Here is a 19709-nt window from a genome sequence, read left to right as displayed (position 1 = left end):
GGGTTCCATGGTCAGGGAGAGTCTGCTTGGGATTCTTTCTCCCACTCATACCCTTCCCTCTGCTTCTACCCCCTCCCCACTCTCCTCACTCAGGTGCTGGCGCGCTCTCTCTCCTCTCTCTCAAATAAATAAATAAAATCTAAAAAAGAATCTGCTGGGATAGTCAGGGGCACTACCCCTTCCAACTGAACCACACCTGCTTCATATTTCAAGTTCCTCTCTGCAGTTTCTAGAGCTACTAAGCCTTCCCCAAACAATTACACTTTAGCGAGATGCTCCGTGCCCAGCCCCACCCGGTGAGCCCTCCTGGGGTAGAGCGCGGGCAGTGGGGTGCTAGAGCGAGAAACAAACAGCGGGAGGGCCTGCGGGCGGGGTCGCGGGCAGGGGTCACACCGGAGCCCCGCGCAGCCTCACTTCGCTGCCCCGGCCACGGGCCGGCAGAACCGCGAGCCAGGACCCCTGGCCAACCCGAAATGTAGCCGGAACAGCGAGGGAAGCTCCACCCTCCCGGTCCCCGCAGCCCGGGCTCTGGGACAGCTTTGACTGCCGCCCCCGCTGCAGCGGCGACTGGCGAAGCCTGACCCTTGTCACGAGCCAGGTCGGAGAGGTAGGAGCCCGAGCGGGGCGCAGGGCGCCGGCTGGCGCGGAGATGGGGGCCTTACTGTCAGGCGACAGGAGGAGTGTCACGAGGCATCTTTACGTACCGCTGGGTGTTGTGATTGGTCCCGACCCCGGCGTCGCCTCTTTGCCCCTGGTGGTTTTAGTTTTCCCGAGCGTCCTTGGCGGTGGTTGTTTCCTCCTCGGGGTCCTGTTGTTTTTCCAGTGATATCCTACTCCTTAAAATCTCTCTAATAATCTGTGAGAAACTTCTACTAGATCCTGAAGGCATCCTAGTGGCAAGGAAATTCTGCTTAGCAAAAAGATAATCAGACCCCGATTCTGTCACAATCCCCCCTAAATTAGATCTCTGTTGAGGGAAGACTTTCCCGTGCCCAACTCCTTTAATCTGGCCAAAGAAAACCTAGCTTAATACACAGTGCTCAAAACAGCAACGGCTTTCCTTAGTCATTCCTACTTATTGTTCGGTAGATATACAGACAGGAATATTAAAGGAAAGGTACTTTGTTCTTATTTTCCAAATACTCTTATGTTTCACAAAAACAAAATCTGTCATGTATGGGAAGTACAATCATCTACAGCTTTAAAAAGGTTAAGTGCAAGGCTTAACTGTTTAGGATATGATTTTGTTTTTTTATTAGTTTATTGACTTTAGTCTATTTTATTAAGGTTAGTTTGATTTGTAAAAGTAGGGTGCTATCCTCTCACCCACCACACAATTTAAAAATGATTTTTAAACCCAATTTATTAGATCATATCCTGAAAAACACACCTGAGTGCTTTCCATTTTTCTCCAATAGCAATACCATGTCTTCATAAAAAATGTTTAAAAGTGGATTTATGTAATATAAAAGATGCATTTATTTTAAATAGACAAAATATTTTGCAAGAAAATATTTGGCCAAAGTTTATTATATTTTTACTGTAGAGCACGTATCTCCCTTTCAGACATCACATAAATAGTAATGGCAACTCTCTAAGACAAATATTATCACTTACCAGGTTCTAAGCTCCTATGAAAGGAAAGTGGTTATTATCCTTTGTTTAATTGAGTAGAGATACAAGGGGGAAGTGAGAGGAAATGAATGTTTATTCAGTATCGTTTATATTTAGCAAGCATCATAAGGGCATTAAAATATTCAATTAAGTAATCCTTATTAAACTGGAAGATAATTTCGGTTAGAGTCATTTATAAGTCACTAGCACCAGAAATATAGAAGATTTATCTTTGAGATGTGCTATTAGAGAACACCTTAGTTTCATAGTATATGCAAGCAATAATGGAGTCAATGACTTTTTATATTGTGATAGTCGCGTTACCAGAATATTATCATAGAATTATAACTGATACTTCATTTCAGTATCAAAATAAAATAATAAAGATAATAGAGTCAATTTTCATTGAAATCTCAACTCAGACCATTATGGAAACATTTATATGGGGAATAAGCTATTTTACATCTGTTTTCCTGCAGGAGAAGCTGTATAGAGGAATTAACTATAAGTCAAAAGAAGAGTTAGTTAAAATAGTTGACATATTTCTAATTATACGACATATTCTGAAGACATACAGCAGGCACTGAGGAAAATTCTCTTACATATTTTCATTTAAGATTTTGTTTGTTTTTGTTTGTTCACATGTCAGGGGGTAATAGTGTCCTTCCTTTATTGTATATTTCTTATGGTTTTTTGAACAGCTAGCCCAACAATAATATATGACATTATCAAGTATTTGCAATCATCACAATCTCTTAGTTTATACACCAATACTATCTTAGAGTTTATTCAAACGTGGACAGAACTAATATAGACTTGAAAGTAATCTTCATCTGTTTTTCTCCATTCTCGTATATACCTACCACAATGAGGATGCAGTTAAAATATCCCAGATCTGATGCTTTACATTGGAAAGTGAGTGGAATTAGCACAAAGATATTTAGTGGCAAACTAGTGATTTTGCTCGTCTTTAAAATATATATATTCTAGGTTATTTTGTACTATGAACAACAAAAACATTTTCCTTCTTGTCTAATCTCTCATGTTTACACTTGGATGCCATTTGTAATACAATAGATATTTAAGGAGCTATTTTTGTCGTATTCCATATTGGGATTTTTTGGGTAAGTTTCTCCTTGTCAGAGGGCACAGATGGATCCTTTCTAGATATGTCGTAACAGTGTAACTATCCACGTGAAAATGTGGCTTCCAAAAATGTAGATATTTTTGATAACTAGAGTTGTACTGTATTATATGATGAAAAGTGGAGTGTATTTAATGCTGCAAAGGAAGTTTACTTTTGGCGTTCATTTATGTGTATCATTTTACACAGTGTTAGAGTTTCCAAAAACTTGGCCATTAAAGCAGACTTTTGAACCTTTTATATTATATTTCACAAAGCTTTTGATTCTCAAACTTATCTGAAGAATCCTGACTGGTCTTATCAGAACAAAGTGGCAGTGGTTTTGGTTTTGAACTTACCAGTTCTTGTAAGTAACAGTATGTTTGATACACTATTTCTTCTTTATGGTTCTTCATGGTATTCTGTGTCCTGAGCATTTAGAGTTTGTATTTATGTCTTCTGCCATCTCAGTGAACTGAATCAACAGAATGCATTTATTAATTCAACTTGTATATTGAGCACCTGTTGTTAGTTCCAGAGGAAAATATATATGAATTGGGAAAAAGAAAAGCAGTGCAAATTCTCCAAGTGCTCTGCTTTCAGGAAAATGCATATCTAAATGAGGAAAGTAAAATGATACATGTGACTATTGAAAAATTTGATATTGATAGTTTAGGGGTTTTAATTTGTGCTCCTCTTGTTGCTGCTGTTTTAATGTTAGCATTATTCATGACAGAGCCTACCAAAGATTTAAATGGAAAAGGAGCTGGGAAGAACTTGTGACAATTTTAAAGGTAAGAAAACATCTCAAATTCACATAGTGTCTTGATGTTAGAGAAGGGTTAGAATCATATGAACCCAGTAGTCTCAGTAAATGGTTGTTGACTTTAATTTGTGACCCCTGGCTGGCTCGGTCGGTTAAGTGTCTGCCTTTGGCTCAGGTCATTATCCCGGTTACCTGGGAGGCTGCATAGGGCTCCTTGCTCAGTGGGGAGCCTGCTTCTCCCTCTCCCTGCTGCTCCCCCAGCTTGTGTTCTCTCTCTCTCTCTTTGACAAATAAATAAATAAAATCTTATTTAAAAATGAATGCAATTGTTAATTTGTCAAATCTACTAAGTATCCAATCCAATTTGAGTGAAACAGATGACTGCATGGATTCTTTGCAGTCTAGTTTAGCCAGTCTACCTTTAGATAAAAAAAATGCTTATCACCATCTTAATATTGTTATTCAAAAACTCCATTATCCTTGATCTTCACTTTTAGTAAACTGTGTTTCTACTTAGCTGCCTTACTCTACAGGTTGTGTGGATTTGTTAAAATTGGAGTTTCCTTAAATCTTGTTGGTTTGTGGGCTTCGCAAAAAGGCTAAGCATCACGTTTCTTTATGTTATGTACTTTACGGACTACAATTGTAATGAAAATAAATCCTAAAAGAAAGAATATGGTTGTGACTTGGTTAATACAAGAATCTACTTCCTAATATTACTATGAATATAAAGTAGATTTACCAATTACAATTAGGCTCATACTACATATAACTGAAGTGTTACAAATCAATGAGAAGTGGGACTTTACTTTAGTATAACAACTCGGGCTGATGCCTTGGTAGGAATAGCTTCCTGGTTCTGATGGCGGAAATATACGTTGGTGTTAAAAGGTGAAAGAGGGACACTAAAGTATCCTCCAAACTGTGAAGGCACTTTGAGGCTGAAAAATGAAGGAAACCAGTGCATACCATTTACACGGAGTTTTATTCAGGGTAACTTACTGACAGCAGCGTGGAGACAACAGTCCAGGTGCTACGCAGCTATTCTCGGCCCCTGGACACCTTAATCCACAGGTTTTACAGAGCTAGGGCGCTGCAGTGAAGTCTAAGGGCAGTTATCTAACATGGAGCCTTCTGTGCACCAGTCGTCTCTATTAGTTATCTAAAATGGAGCCTCCGTGTTCCACTTTAGGGAAGGTCAGAACAAGCCTGGGGCGCCTGGGTGGCTCAGTCGTTAAGCGTCTGCCTTTGGCTCAGGGCGTGATCCCAGGGTCCTGGCATCGAGCCCCTCATCAGGCTCCTCTGCTGGGAGCCTGCTCCTTCCTCTCCCACTCCCCCTGCTTGTGTTCCCTCTCTCGCTGGCTGTCTCTCTCTGTGTCAAATAAATAAGTAAAATCTTAAAAAAAAAAAAAAAAAAGAACAAGCCTCCCCGAATTCTGGTCAGGGCATAGGTTAACTTCCAGCATCCTGGAAAACATAGTCCTGAGGGAGGCCATCCTGTGGGCATGAACAAGATGGAAGGCCAAAGATGGAGTCAGTGTTGTCAGCACTCCCACAGCTTGTGCCTTGTGAGAAGGTTGATCCTCAAGAAGTAAGTAGGGATGATGGTAACGAATATCACATTTATTTGGATTCTGAATACAGATCCAGCACAAAACACTAGATTTCCCTTTGAATTAATAACTTAAGAGGCATGCCTTAGAATAATCAAGACATGGTCTAGAAGGGACTGATTATGCTGTGTCTGCGAAAAAATCAAGTTGAGAAGAGTCTGCCCCACAAGAATGTTCTGCCTTCAATGAAAAGGGGAGGAGTTGCTACCACAAGCTACTTCTTTCCTCATAGTACCCAAAATATGTGTGTAGATATGTGTGTATATATATATATATATATATATATATATATATATATATATATATCTGCTTTGTTTCCTTCTTTGGAGCTTGGTGTTATGACTGCTCTTGACATGTTTTTTTCTGTATAGAGTAGCTTATATCAAATAATAAAATTAGCTGCTTGAAGGCATCAGAGTATATACTAAAGCAGCTAGGACACAAGGGACTAAGATCCCAAAGAGAAGAAAGTGTATGAAAGGAGCTCTATGGGGTGCCCAGGGGACTCAGTTGGTTGAGTGTCTGACTCTTGATCTCAGCTCAGGTCTTAATCCCAGGGTTGTGAGTTAAAGCCCTGCATTATGCTTCATGCTGGGTGTGGAGCCTACTTTTTTTTTTTTAATAATAATTTTTTATTATATTATGTTAGTCACCATACAGTACATCCTTACTTAAAAAAAAAGTATGCTATCTGATGCTGCCATGAATATGAAGAAGGGCAACTTTCATGCATTGCTGGTTGAAATGCAAATTATTATTGCTTTCTGAGGAATTCATTGACAAAATTAGACAAATTTAAAACTATACCCTTGAGTAAGCATTCTCTCATCTAAATATAAATTCCACAGATATAAAAAGTCCATATTAAGGGTATTTGGAAGAGATCTTTATGACAGATGTAGGTTTGAAATAGATTAATTTTAGTTGGTCCAATTCAGTTCAACAATGTTTTTGTTATCAGTTTTAAGCACTAAGTTAGGCATTGGGTTCTCAAAGATGTGTAATAAGCACGGTTCTGCTCCTCATGGAGCTTAGAGCTTAGTGGGTAAGATAAAACTTGAAACAGATAAAATGTCAATACGAGTAGATAAAAGCAAGTGTACTGGAGATGAGAACAGAGTTCATTTTCATGGTGTCTAAGTGTGAAGCAAGAAGTCTGAGGAGCTGAGGCTGAGGAATTACACACAGCCAAGTTCACAGACAAATGTATACATTATAAATAAGCTAAGTCTTGGTCATGTTGGGGCTGATTCTGATTATATGAAACTGAAGCCCAGGCAAAAGGCCAGAACTAGAGAAACACATTTGTAATTCAGCGGGCAAGAAAAATAGATAAAGCATCAGAGTTGATGGATAATACAAAAATATTACAAACATGGACAAAGTAAGAAGAATAGGCCAAGGAAAGACGTTAACAACATCATTGAATAAGAATTAGCATAGCAAGAAACCTTTCAGAAAATAGAGAAAAGAACAGGAGATGCCAGGGGCACTTTCAGACTTTCTTGCTGTGTTCTGTCTCATAGAATCTAGTAAAAAGTTTTGATGTAAACATAAGGTTCCTGGGGCACCTGCCTGGCTCAGTCAGTAGAGCATGCAACTCTTGATCTCATGGTCATGAGTTCAAGCCCCACGTTGGGTGTAGAGATTACTTAAAAATAAAATCCTAACACAAAACGTAAAGTTCCTTCCCGGAAAGTCTTCATGTAAATTCCAGCATACAGAATAAATCATACATTGTATTTTTTATTTATTTGATAATTCCCAAAGATTAATATAAAATAATGTACTGTAATGGGACATTCAATTATTATTAACTAATAGTATTTAATATAACAATATAATAAATATAAACTAATAGTCAATAATATAAGACATGTAATCAGCATATGTATAAGTGCCTTTAAGCAGGGCTGGGAATTTTCTTTGGTAGTTAAAAGGGAAGAAAGAGGTCTATTCAAAGGCTTCATTTTATTGAAAGTCTGTCATTAAAGCCCTGTTCAACATGACATTATTCGTAATAAGTACCATGTTTCCCCAACATTTTTTTTATATTCTTGTAGAGTATTATATTAATTTGCTTGCACATTTTGAGCTGTACTTTCTTCTTGTTCTACATTAAGCAAGTGTCAAATAGTGGGTGTCGCTGAGCTATTCGGTGTGTCACTTGTTACCTGCTAGACAGGTTCTCCCATATGACTTTGGTGGACTTGCATGGTCAGTGTTACCTATGTGATGAACTACAGTCTCATCCCCTCCCTGAAAAGGAGTCTTTCTAAAAGGAAAGATCCACATAAACCTATGGTGGGTGTTTGTTTTATTGCAAAAGAATACAGGAGCGTGTATGTCTGATCTATGTGATAAACTTGAGAGAAATTTATTCTTTAGACCCAAAGGAAAAAGCATATATATTTATAATCATGGTTACCCAATAAACTGATAAGGCCTATACTTTCTCTTTTCTCACTAACTCACACTCAATTTTTTACCTCTATCTAAAATTTAGTAATAGCTCAGTTTATCAAGTGATTATTGTATGCAAGGGTGAGGATAATGTTTTCCATTTGCTATCCCATTTCATCCTCACCACAGCCCTGTGTGGTAGGCATTTATAACTATTATGTTAGAAACAGGCAAACTGAGATACAATAGGACCCAGAGCTGGAATTCTGGAAAGTTCTGTCCAGCTACAAAGTCCAGGCGCTTAACTGCTGCAGGATTAGCTCACTCCTCTTCTCAAATCAAAGATAACGTGTTATCAAACTAGCATTTGGTTACTGAGGTCATAGAACCATATGCCAGACTTACTGAAGTCATGAAGATTTCTGATTCTCCATTCCCTCATCTATACCCTCTTGAGTCTAGATTGCTAATTGGCAGTTGCCTCTACCAGTTCTTTCTTTGGCCAGAACAGGGTTGTTGTGTCAAATTTTTAAAATTAATTACAGCTTAAAAATTAAAATATAGTATAAAAAAAGAAAAAAGTAAAAAAAAAAATTTTAAGTTTTTCTTGAAAAAACAAACAATCTGGCAAAATAGGACTATATTCCCTCAGTGCAACAGTCAGCTGGGATGGACTGCTCCCTTTAAATTGTCAATGCACTTTTGACTTCCTAAGTCCTACCACTTTCAGTTGCCTTACCCTGAACAGAAGTCATCCATTTACATCTTGGGCACTGCCTGTGTGGACATCTGAGGATTCATTCTGGCCTCATGTCATGTTTTCCAAACTGCTCTCTGCATAGATGGTGGGTAGGACTCCAGAATTCCCACACCATCTTCAAACAAAGCCATTGTCACATGCAATTAACTTTTAATAAATCACTCTTCACCTTAAATAAGCTTAAACACTCTTTCCCCAAATATTTAAAATGTCCTATTTCTTCTCAAATTCTCCTATATATTTAAGGTTATTTCTACTTTGTTTTTAAAAATTATTATTACTTCATAATACATTTATAAGTATAGTCATTCTCCATTGTTTTGAAGAATTTCCCTTATGATTTTGGTGTATTTAACCATCCAACACACTTTTTTAGGTTATTTACAGGACTTTTTTTTTTTTTTTTTAAATAATTACGCTTCATGCTCAGTGTGGAGCCCAACACAGGGCTTGAGCTCATGGCCCTGAGATCAAGACTTGAGCTGGGATCAAAAGTTGGGCTCTTAACCAACTGAGGCACCCACATGCCCCTAGAGGACTGACTTTTTAAATGTTGCTTTGTATCCATAAAAAAGGGCACACTTTTACATTTACTGAAATCATTCTTCATATATTCATGTGCACTCTGACTCTAATTAAACTCTCTAGAATTAGATCATCCAAGTATTATATTCTAATTTAATTTATTGGTCCACCACTTACTTAAACCATAACTAAATTTTACATGACCAGGTAGTCTGTTAAAAAAAGAAATCTGTATTCTGAGGTGGTGTCATGCTCAGAAAGTATGGTCTGGAAGCGACCATGCTGTGACTTAGAAAAAATAACAGATTCTTGAAAATATATTCCACTATTGAATATTTTCGAGGCCTAATAGGGCCTAGAAACAATTAACGCCAGTTTGCAAAGATCACATAGATAAATTTCAATTTTCTCTTTAAGTATTTGAAGGGGACAATTTAACTGAGAAGACAAAGCAGTCTTTGTAAGTAGTTGCATATCTGAGGCCAGACCTCTCAACAGGTATCAGACAAGATGCTCTGAGATCTGGAGACCTCTGGAGATCTGGGCTTTATTCTGAATTTTCCTCATGAACTTGCTGTATAATTTTGTCCACTGAGGATCTTGACCTTCCATTCCATAATGGAATGGAAAATTCATAATTTTGCTAGAACCAATTTAATTAGGCATGTTTGAGCTGTGTCTACGATGCCTCAGGCACTGAGTCAACCCTGGGGAAAACATCATGTCTCAGAAGCAGTTTCACCTTCCAGGATCTCTCCATGTGGTGGGTTAGACAGTCCAGGAGACAGGATTTTTAATGCCATGGGTGAAGATAAGAGCTGTGAGAATGTTGAGGATGAGTGCCATGGGAACAATTGTTGGTGAGTCAAGAAAACGCTGAAGAAAAAGATATCTCAGCTGCAACTTAAACTCGGGGAGTGGAAAGCCAGGTAGAAGGTGAGGAACGGAAAGACTGCAGGCCAGGAGTCCAGTGCTGCAAGGAAGTATTTGCTCAGTCCGGGTAATTCCAAGGTGCTTATTATGTCTGGAGAGCTATATTGTGGTAGGAGACTCCAGAGAAACAGGCTGGAGAGCAGCCCCCCTCCCCACTGAAGAACCCTGCAGGCAATCTTATGGACAGAGACAAAGGGGAGCCATGGCAGGAGTGTTAGGAGGCCTGGGGGCACAAATGAACACCCACAGAATGAAGACCAACAGATGGGTTCACATACTCATCAACCCGAGGAGAGGTGGTGGTGAGCTATGCTAGTGTATTGTCAGTAGGAAGGTGAGAAATCAATGGAATTGAATATTATTAAAGGAAAAGATGAGTTTTTAAATGGAATGGCCACAAGGGTGAAAGAGGCAAAGATGTCTTTTCTTTAGGCAGAAAAGAATGTGAAGAAACAGCTTTAATGTGGCAGTGCTTACTTCCGGTGCCCTGGCTTCAGTGTCCTGAGTGTCTAGGGGCATGAGAGTGAGCCTGGCGGCCAGACCCTTCTTCCGTTTTCCATGTATCAGCATTTTGGCTCTCTGGAGCAGTGCTGGTGGCTGCAGAGGCAGAGACATTGCTGGCTTCCTCGTCTCCACCTACTGAACACTGCTTTATGGAGAAGGCGATGGGTCCTTCGAGTCCGTATATCCCAGGCAGCCTCTTGATTACTCACATTTCTGACAATGGCAGTGATAGAAGCCCCCTCATCAGGGCAGATCTTCGTGCTGTGAGATTCCTGGGACCCAGACTGGAGTCTTTTCTTCAGCCCTTATAGTGATTGCGGGAGCATCTGATTTCTGCATCAAATCCCTTCTACTTACAACATTACAGTGTCATTTGTTTTCAGTACGGCAACTTGACTGACACAACTTTATCACTATTTCTAAGTGGCCCATGTATTATTTATATGTTTCCCCTACAATACCCAACAAATTTTGGCCTACGTAAGAATTTATTTAAGTGAAAAATATAATAAATATTACTCTTTTGATTTCTTAGGAATTTTTCCTACAACGGGGAGATTACGAAACACAACTGTGCTGCCAGTTTGATACTTACTCTATTGTGTTTTCTGTGATTATCATTATGAATAGGTCATGATGATCTATTAAAGCAAGCTGTTCACTGGTTAAATAGTCAGGTTTAAAGAGGACCATAGAAAGAGGATTTTTTGCCAAGGACTCCTGGGAATCTTCTTGTTTTATATCCTGTTTCTAATGGGGAGCTATACATTTGATTTTAAGAAATGAAACATGAACATAGTGATTTGTTTTTTGAAACCTTTATTTAATTCAGATAATGTCCTGTATCATCTACAAAATCCTTTTATTACAGGGCTTTGGTGGCATGCCTTTTTTCATTACTGCCTGAAGTTGAAATTGACACTCAATAAAAACAACTTGTAGCTCTAAGAAGTAACAAACAGGAAATTCAGTTCCCTGAAGCAAGACTGGGGATTTTCTTTGATAGTTAAAGGGGAAGAACGGTCTTTTCAAAGGCATTATTTTATCGGAAGTCTCTCATTAAAACCATTGTTCAACATGACATAATTTACAAGAAGCTTTATGTTTCCTCAACATGACAATTTCTTCAGTCTCCTTTTGTAGTGAATTATATTCCTGTGTTTGCTTATTTTGAGGTGTATTTCCTTTCTCATCTAGGTTAAGTGTTACAACATTAAATAGGAACCTGAGATACATGTTTCACTGACACTTGAAAGATAGGCTCCCCTATGTGACTTTGGTTGTACATGAATTGTCAGTGTTACCTGTGTGGAGGGCTATAGTCTCATTCCATCCCCCTTTGGAAACTTCCAAAACCACTCACATTGTTCTTGTTGTTTTCTTGATTGAAAGCTAATATAACTAAACAATTTTTATTTCTGTAATAATTTTTGGAGACTTTTGTTCATTCTGTAGACCCAGAAAGACAGAAATGTACATATGGGCATAATCACACTTAACCAATGAATTAGATCTGTATTTTCACACTAATTTCTTATCAAAAATTTCATTATTTTGTAAAATTTAATAATAGCCCCATTAATCAAGTGATTACTGTATGTCAGGAATGGGACTAAGTGCTTGCTATTCACTATCCCATTTACCTATCACTACAACCTTGGGAAAGATGCAATTACCCATTTATGTTACAAACGAAGAAGCGCAAATATAATAGGATCCAGAGCTGGGGTTTCTAGAACAGGTCTGCCCAATCACGGTCTGCTTCCCTAACTACTGCATGATCAGCCCAGGTCTCTTCCCAAGTCTAAGACAATGTGTTAGTGAAAAGTGCATTTGGACACTGAAGTCAAAGAACATATGCCAGCCTTACCAAAGTCATGATTTCTGATCTTCCATTCTCTTACCCATAAAATGAGAACCTTGATCCTGAACAGAAGTTGGTGATTGGCAGAATTGTTTCTTTGGTCGGACAAGCAATGTTTTCTTTTCTGCTTGTTTTAAACTAGTTTCTGACTTTTAGAATTATAGTGTTTAATAAATATAAAGAAATAAAAATGGGAGCACCTGGGTGGCTCAGTGGCTTAAACATCTGCCTTCTGCTCAGGTCACGATCCCAAGGTCCTGGATGGAGCCCCCTGTTGGGCTCTCTGCACAGCAGGGAGCCTGCTTCTTCCTCTCCCTCTGCTGCTCCCCCTGCTTGTGCTTCTCTCTCTCTCTAATAAATAAATAAAATCTTTAAAAAATTAAAATAAAAATAAAAGAATGGAAGAAGAAAAAAATCTTTGCTTTTTAGGAAAAAAGAGATGACCCAGAAAAATAGGCCCAAATTCTGTTAGTGTAACAATCAGCTGGTGGTGGCAGCTACTTCTATATAATCAATGCATACTTCATGCCCTAGTCCCTACCTCTCCCACTTGTCTTGCATGGAACCATTGTCACATCTTTACCTCTCATGCTCTGCCTCTGTGGAATTCTGAGTATGTACCCTGACCTCAAGCCATGTTTCCCAAACTGTCCTCTGCAGAGCTGGTAGGTAGGGCTTCAGGACTTCTACTTCATCTTCAATCTGAGCCTTTGATACATACTTTTCTTTTTGGACAAATTGTCTTAAAATAAGCTTAAAAACCATTGACCTTGGTGACTTCTCCAGCTCTAAAATAGGTAAATTCTATTCAAATATAACTAGAATATCTTTTTTTTTTACTGTTTTTATTAGTATACAGGTAAGAAAATACAGAAATTCTAAGATAGGCTTAAAATATTCCAACAAAAAGTAAGATCATATATTTTAGAAATTAAGAAAGAAAGAAATTCACTATGCACAAGGCATGTAGATAATGATACAAATAATCTCTTAACTATCTGTGAAAGATCTGCAAACTATGGCCCACAAGTCAAATCTGATTGCGGTCTGTTTTGGGGGATAAAGTTTTATTGTAACACAGCCATACCCAACAATTTACATATTATCTATGACTGTTTTCACTCAACCACTATGACTGTTTTCACTCGACCGTGATGACAGGAAAGTAGTGTCAACAGACACCTTATTGTCTGAAAATGTTTATATCTGTCCCTTTACAGAAAGATTTTGCCAAACTTAGAGGAAAAGCTGGGGAGCATCCATAGAGCAGAATGGTTCTAGCTCAGTTGGGACTAAGTCATTATATATAGTTGCTAGCAGTAAGTGATGACTAAGACAATGTCCCTCTCCACTTAGATTGCATATTCTGATTGGTACATTTACTCCACCACAAAATACTGAATAGAATATTTCAATAAACAGTGCTTATAAATAATATAGATATATACAGAAAGTAGCTCTGTCAATTATTTAGTATTAGACATGCATTATGCTACATATTATATATAGATAAATATATATGTATATATATTTGTAATTTTATTTGATATTTATGCCATCAAAATGATAAGCACTATTATATTATTTCCATTTTCTGGATAGTTTAAGTAGCAGGCTTAATGTCACATTTAAACCCAGGGATCAATGCAACAGGGTAGTCACAGGAGCATATGGTAGGGAGGCGGGACTGTTAACTTGCCTTCAAGCTCAGAGAAATTTGCTAGAGGTGTTGTATTAGCTAAATTACAAAACTTTAGCATAGGAGGGGTGCCTGGGTGGCCCAGTCAGTTAAATGTGTAACTCTTGATTTTGGCTCAGGTCATGATCCCAGGGTTGTGAGATCTAGCCCCATGTGGGGCTCTGTGCTGAGCATGGATTCTGCTTGAGATTCTGTCTCTCTCCCTCTCCCTCTGTCTCTCCTCCTTTTCCTGCACACTCTTTCTCTCTCTAAACAACCCCCAAAAAGACCCCCAAATTTTTTTAAAAAAAATTTAGCATAGGAGGGTCTCCTGGGTAGCTCAGGCAGTTAAGCATCTGCCTTCAGCTCAGGTCATGATCCCAGAGTCCCACGATGGAGCCCGGCAACACTTTCCCTGTTCAGCAGGAAGTCTGCTTTTCCTTCTCCCTCTGCCCATCCCCCCTACTCATGCGTGCACTCTCTCTCTCTCACAAATAAATAAGTAAAATAAAAATCTTTGAAAAAATAAAAATAAAGTGAAGCGTAGATGTATCACGTGACCAGCAACTCCATTCCTAGATCTCTACCTAAAATAATGAACATACATGTACACACACAGACTTAACACTCAGATGTTCATGGCAGCATTATTTACAATGACCCAAAAGTGGAAACAACCCCACTGTCAACTGATGGCTAAACAAAATGCACCATATCCAGACAATGGAATATTATTTGCCAATAAAAAGTAATAAAGTACTGATAAAGCTACAACATGGATAATCTCAAAAAGTGGAAGAAGTCAGTTATAACAGAACAACATATATTCCATTTTTTATAGAATGTCCAGAAAGGCAAATACATGGAAACAGAAAGAAATTAGTTGTTGCTTAAATCTTCAGGTTGGGATGGAGTGCAACTATACGTTGGCATGAGGCTTATCTTTAGAGTGATGGAAATGTTCTAAAATCGGACTATGGTGATGTTGCACAGTTCTGTAGATATGCTTACATTCATTGAATTATACACTAAAAGCAGGTGAATTTTATATTTATGTTTACAATAAAGCTATTGTAAAAAATCGCTTTTCATCTTATAAAATTCTGGCTTATTTCAAATTGGATTAGGGTGAGTAGGAGAATTGGACAAAAACTAAATTTACTGACATTTATTGGATTTTTTTCATAAATCTAACTATCCATTTCCTAAATAATGGAATTTCTGCTCCAATATTATCAAACATTCTTTCTATAGTTGCAGAATTTAATTATATATTACAAGTTATAATTATGAGGCTCAAAATGCTTCATGATTTAGAAAGGGATGATAACATAAATCATATAAACAAAAATAGAAATGCTACATAGTTTTCCCACCTGCTACAACGTTTTATTTAAGTCTTCTAGAAGAATCTAAATAACATTCAAATATAATCATGATACTTACTAGCCAGACATTTCAGTTATAAAGGCATTTTATAATATATACTTCGGATGCAAACAGTATTACTTATGTATATAGATGGCTGTTCAAAGGGATAATATACACCTTTTCCAACTGCATTCAAAGGAACGTTAGTATTCCAATCTCATTTTTAAATCACACTGTGGAAAATATTAAGTTGAAACAAGTTAATTTCTTTATTAAAATAACCATTCATAAAAGTTGCTTTTATTGTATAAAAATGACAGAAACAAATCTCTGAAAAGTAATTTCTCAGTATTATGTAAAGTATTGTGACCAACAAGATAGGAAAACTGCTTAGCTGGTAAATCTTATGTTCTATGTTGCAATTTATGGGGTTTTGCATGGCTGGTTGAGGTGTAAGCAATTTGTCAACCTCTGTGAGTATGTATGAGTTTATGTCCCAAAGTAAACTCAATTAGACGTTAAGCTATTTTTACTCTACTGAACATTTCAAAAAATCTCCTTCAAGCCAATGTTCAAATCTGTTTAAATAAAGGGTTTGCTTTCTGGATGATGGGTGGAAGATTCACTCATTTAATTTACTTTTCCCTATTGTGGCAAAATATATGTAACGGAAAGTTATCATCTGAACCATTTTAAGTGTGCAGTTCAGGAGCAGTAAGTACATTCACAATGTTGTGCCATTCCACCATTCATCTCCAGAAGTTTTTTATCTTTCCAAACTGAAACTCTGTAATTATTAAATAATAATTCCCCATTGCTCCCATCCCCAGTCCTCAGGAACCACCATTCTACCTTCTGTCTCTATGGACTTCCCTATTGTAAGTACTTCGCCTACTGGAATCATACATTATTTGTCCTTTGAACTGGCTTATTTCACTTAGCATAATGTCTTCAGGGTTCATCTATGTTTGTATTGTATCAGAATTTCTTTCCTTTTTTAAAACAGTAATATTCCATTCTATGCATATACCGCATTTTGCTTACCATTCATCCATCAACGGACACTTGATTTTCATCCATGCTTTAGCTATTGTGAGTAACGCTGCTTCAAACATGGGTATGGAAAGATTCATTCTTCTAACCAGCATTCATGCCAAGGCACACAGCTCCTCTCTCCCATTTTTCCACATTATTTCCTAGAGGCATGCCCACAATAAACATTATAAAATTCACAGTTAATGGATGTTCTTAATAAATTTTCTTTAATGTATCAAATCTCTAGTTCACTCCTCATTAAGAAAAAGCAACTTGCTATTCTTGGGACCAAGATATCTATTCCATTTAGTTTCTCTATCTGGGAGCAATAGCCTCCTGAGTATAAACTTGGAACCAGAGCCAAGACATTAATTTCTGAAGCTTAAGTATTGACTTGGTAATGCCATTAACTCCCCCTGATGCTATTTCCTATTAACTCCCCCCACTGCCAAAAAAAGTAGATGTATCTGGGAGACAGCCAGACTCTCTCATTTAGTAAAACACGCACTGGCCAAGGAATTAACATGTTATATAAACGTGTGTTTTCAATAAATTTACTCCAAATTATACTGTACGCTGTTACAGGGTAACACTGAGAAACTATGCACCTTTATATAATAACAAGACATAGGAAAAAGAATCATTATGTGGTATTGCACCTTTATTAACAATAAACTATTACATGCATTCACTTCAGTTACCCTGCACCAGATGCTAAGTGCTCTCTCTTCAGACTCCTTCTCAGTATCCGCCCCCACACATATATACACTTTTGTTACTTAAACTCTGTGGAGTAGGTATTTTTGTCATTATTCCCATTGTGCAGAAAAATGAGGTTAAGAGAGGTTAAGTGCACTGTTCAAGATTACACAGCCAGTAAATAGGTAGTAGATCGAGGATTAGAGCCCGGGTGTCCTGACTCCAAGGTTTGTGCACTTCATTTGCTGTCTTTCTGCCCTCTGAATTTGGGAGGGTTTTACCCAGACAAGTTCATCATCATTTTGCAAATGAACCTGACAAGTACTGAGTTATTTTCTTTTTGGAAAAGAACAAAAACAAATATATATATATATATATATATATATATATATATATGATCATTTGAAAGTTTCTGTTGATGGGCTTTTCTCTTTATTCAAGTTATATTGTACTTATTAAAAACTTATTAACTCTTGGCTTCATTTTGTCTTCCCTCAGACATTCTATACTATTTCTCTTTCAGTGATATCTACTGCATTTTCCCAGTGCCATCTATATTTACTCTAAGGGTACCATGCATCCACTGTTTTTTTCTCCTTTTCAAAAATAAGGGGAAAGTGAAAATTGTTTGAATCTTATACCAATTTTTGATGAACTTCAATAGATATATGTTAAAACATCTTTTTTATTACTTTGTTTTTTCCCCACAATCCTGTAACTAATTTTTATTTGGTGTATTCTTGCAGACCCACACCAATTTAAATAAATTTTTCATTGAGATTTGGAAAACAATTTAGGGTTTTTTTTTTTCCATCTTAACTCACTATATCAAGGAAAATTGGTTGTTACAAGTCTACTGTAAACTTATAAAAGGGTATTCATCAGTCAAAAACTGAAGGGAAAAATGGGACCCACTGTATTTTAAATTGTATAATCAGGGTTTGTTGAAAATTAGGTAAGTAATGTTGTCCTCCAAGAAAGTATAAAAGTTGATTGCATTTCTACAGATATTGTTGGACAAAAAAAATTTACAAGAAGACTGTTACAACTTAATCTTTTTTATAACTATTACTTTATTCCTTGTGATTTCACAAATAGACTGAGACAATTGATAGTTATTTTTCTGCCCCAGTTTTTTGTTAAAAATTTATTTATTTATTTATTTATTTATTTATTTATTTATTTGAGAGAGAGAGCTAGCAGGGGGAGGGGAGCGGAGAGGGGCAGAGGAAGAGGGAAAGGGAGAGAGAGAATCTCAAGCAGACTCCCCACTGAGTGTGGAGCCCCACAAAGGGCTGGATCCCAGAACCCTGAGATGCTGACCTGAGCCAAAATCAAGAGTCAGCCCCTTAACCAACTGAGCCGCCCAGGTGCCCCTCTGTCCCAGTTCTATTAGGACTTTATAAGCTGAAACAAAAGATGTACACTAAAAACTATCTGGGTTTTCATCCTGCTCACCTTAAAGTGTTCTTCCATAATTAGGCCTGAAGATGAAAATCATCTGCCCAACCCCACCAAAAAGTTATATTTCACTTTTGTTCTGTATATATAATTGGGTGCCTTCTTTGCATGTAAAAGGGGGTTACACATAAGTTTCGTGTACTGCAAAGATTTTTTTTCCCAAAATGGGTTAATACTTAACACTTTTGGAAACAGGTTTAAAAATTTTTAATTGCACTTTCTCTTTCAAATAAAAAAATTATAATCTGTTTTAAAGATTTTGTTTATTTATTTGAGAGAGAGTGAGTGAGCGAGAGAGAGCACGCGTGGGTGGGAAGGGCAGAGGGGAAGGAAGAAACAAACTCCCCACTGAGCAGGGAGCCTGATGCAGGACTTGATCCCAGGTCCCCTGTGTTCATGACCTGAGCTGAAGGCAGACCCTTAACCAACTGAGCCACCCAGGCACCCAATTACAAACCATTTTTAGAAGAACTTCTTTATGCATTTGGGCATCTCCTGTGTTTATCACCATGCCTCATCCAAGCCTCAGTCCTCCAAATCTATAGGCGGCACTGCAGCCTGACTCCTAGAACCCACCAGGACCTTGGGACTACCTTTTGGAGGTACCGGCTCTGAGGGCGAAGTTCCAGGTGATGGATAAGGGGATTTAAGAACTGAGACTGCCAAAGAAAAACTAGGAAAGTGAGGTTTCATTTAATGACTAAAATGATGCAAAACAGTTGTGGGTTTTATTTGTTTTGTTTTTTTCAGGTGGGCACCTTCTTCTTCTGCAGAGGGAACCACACATAGGAAGATAACTTCAGACTGAAGACCCATCCCTGGGGCAACTTTAGGAGTCATTTGACCATGTGCTGAAGGATCCTGAGTTACTGGGTCACCACTGGACAACTGAAGGAACACGGATCACCAGCAAATACAAGATGGCTAACCCCACATGTTTGGAAGTCTCTTCCACTTCTCAAAACTGTCAGAGGCAGAGGAAGAGAGCTATCAGTGTTGCAGCATTAATCTCCACTCCCTCCTCCCATCCTTCATCACCGAGGCCTGAGGGTACAGGGGCAACTTCTGAGAAGCATGTGTGCCTTTGGAGGCAAATCAGCATCCCCAATTATCAGGTTAAGAATGAATCCGTCTACAGGTGTTATCAAGGGCACTGCCTCTTCCAACAGAACCTCGCAAGCCTGCTTTTACTGGAGGTCCATCTGAAAAATTTCTAGGATTATCAAGTTTTCTTAAAGCATTTGTTAAAACTGTGAGACGCGAGGTGCCATGCTATACTCCGTGAGCTTGTCCCGTGGACGTGTGACTGCTATTGAGATCAGAGGTAGTGGAGCCACAGCCAGGAAGCGCAGAACGTGGT

The 19709-nt window shown here is 38.0% G+C and overlaps 1 long non-coding RNA gene across 1 annotated transcript; it reads left to right on the top strand.

Moving 5' to 3' along the window:
- Positions 1 to 473: 473 nt before the first annotated feature.
- LOC130542087 (uncharacterized) lies at positions 474 to 19696 on the top strand. The gene is made up of 3 exons (XR_008956386.1): positions 474 to 607; positions 3474 to 3531; positions 19100 to 19696. It is a non-coding gene; the product is annotated as an uncharacterized LOC130542087 (long non-coding RNA).
- Positions 19697 to 19709: the final 13 nt, after the last annotated feature.

The sequence above is a fragment of the Ursus arctos genome, unplaced genomic scaffold (genome assembly GCF_023065955.2).
Source record: "Ursus arctos isolate Adak ecotype North America unplaced genomic scaffold, UrsArc2.0 scaffold_3, whole genome shotgun sequence".
Taxonomy (NCBI): Eukaryota; Metazoa; Chordata; class Mammalia; order Carnivora; family Ursidae; genus Ursus; species Ursus arctos.
Note: the sequence above shows the minus strand (reverse complement) of the source record. Positions and strands in the feature narration are given on the sequence as shown.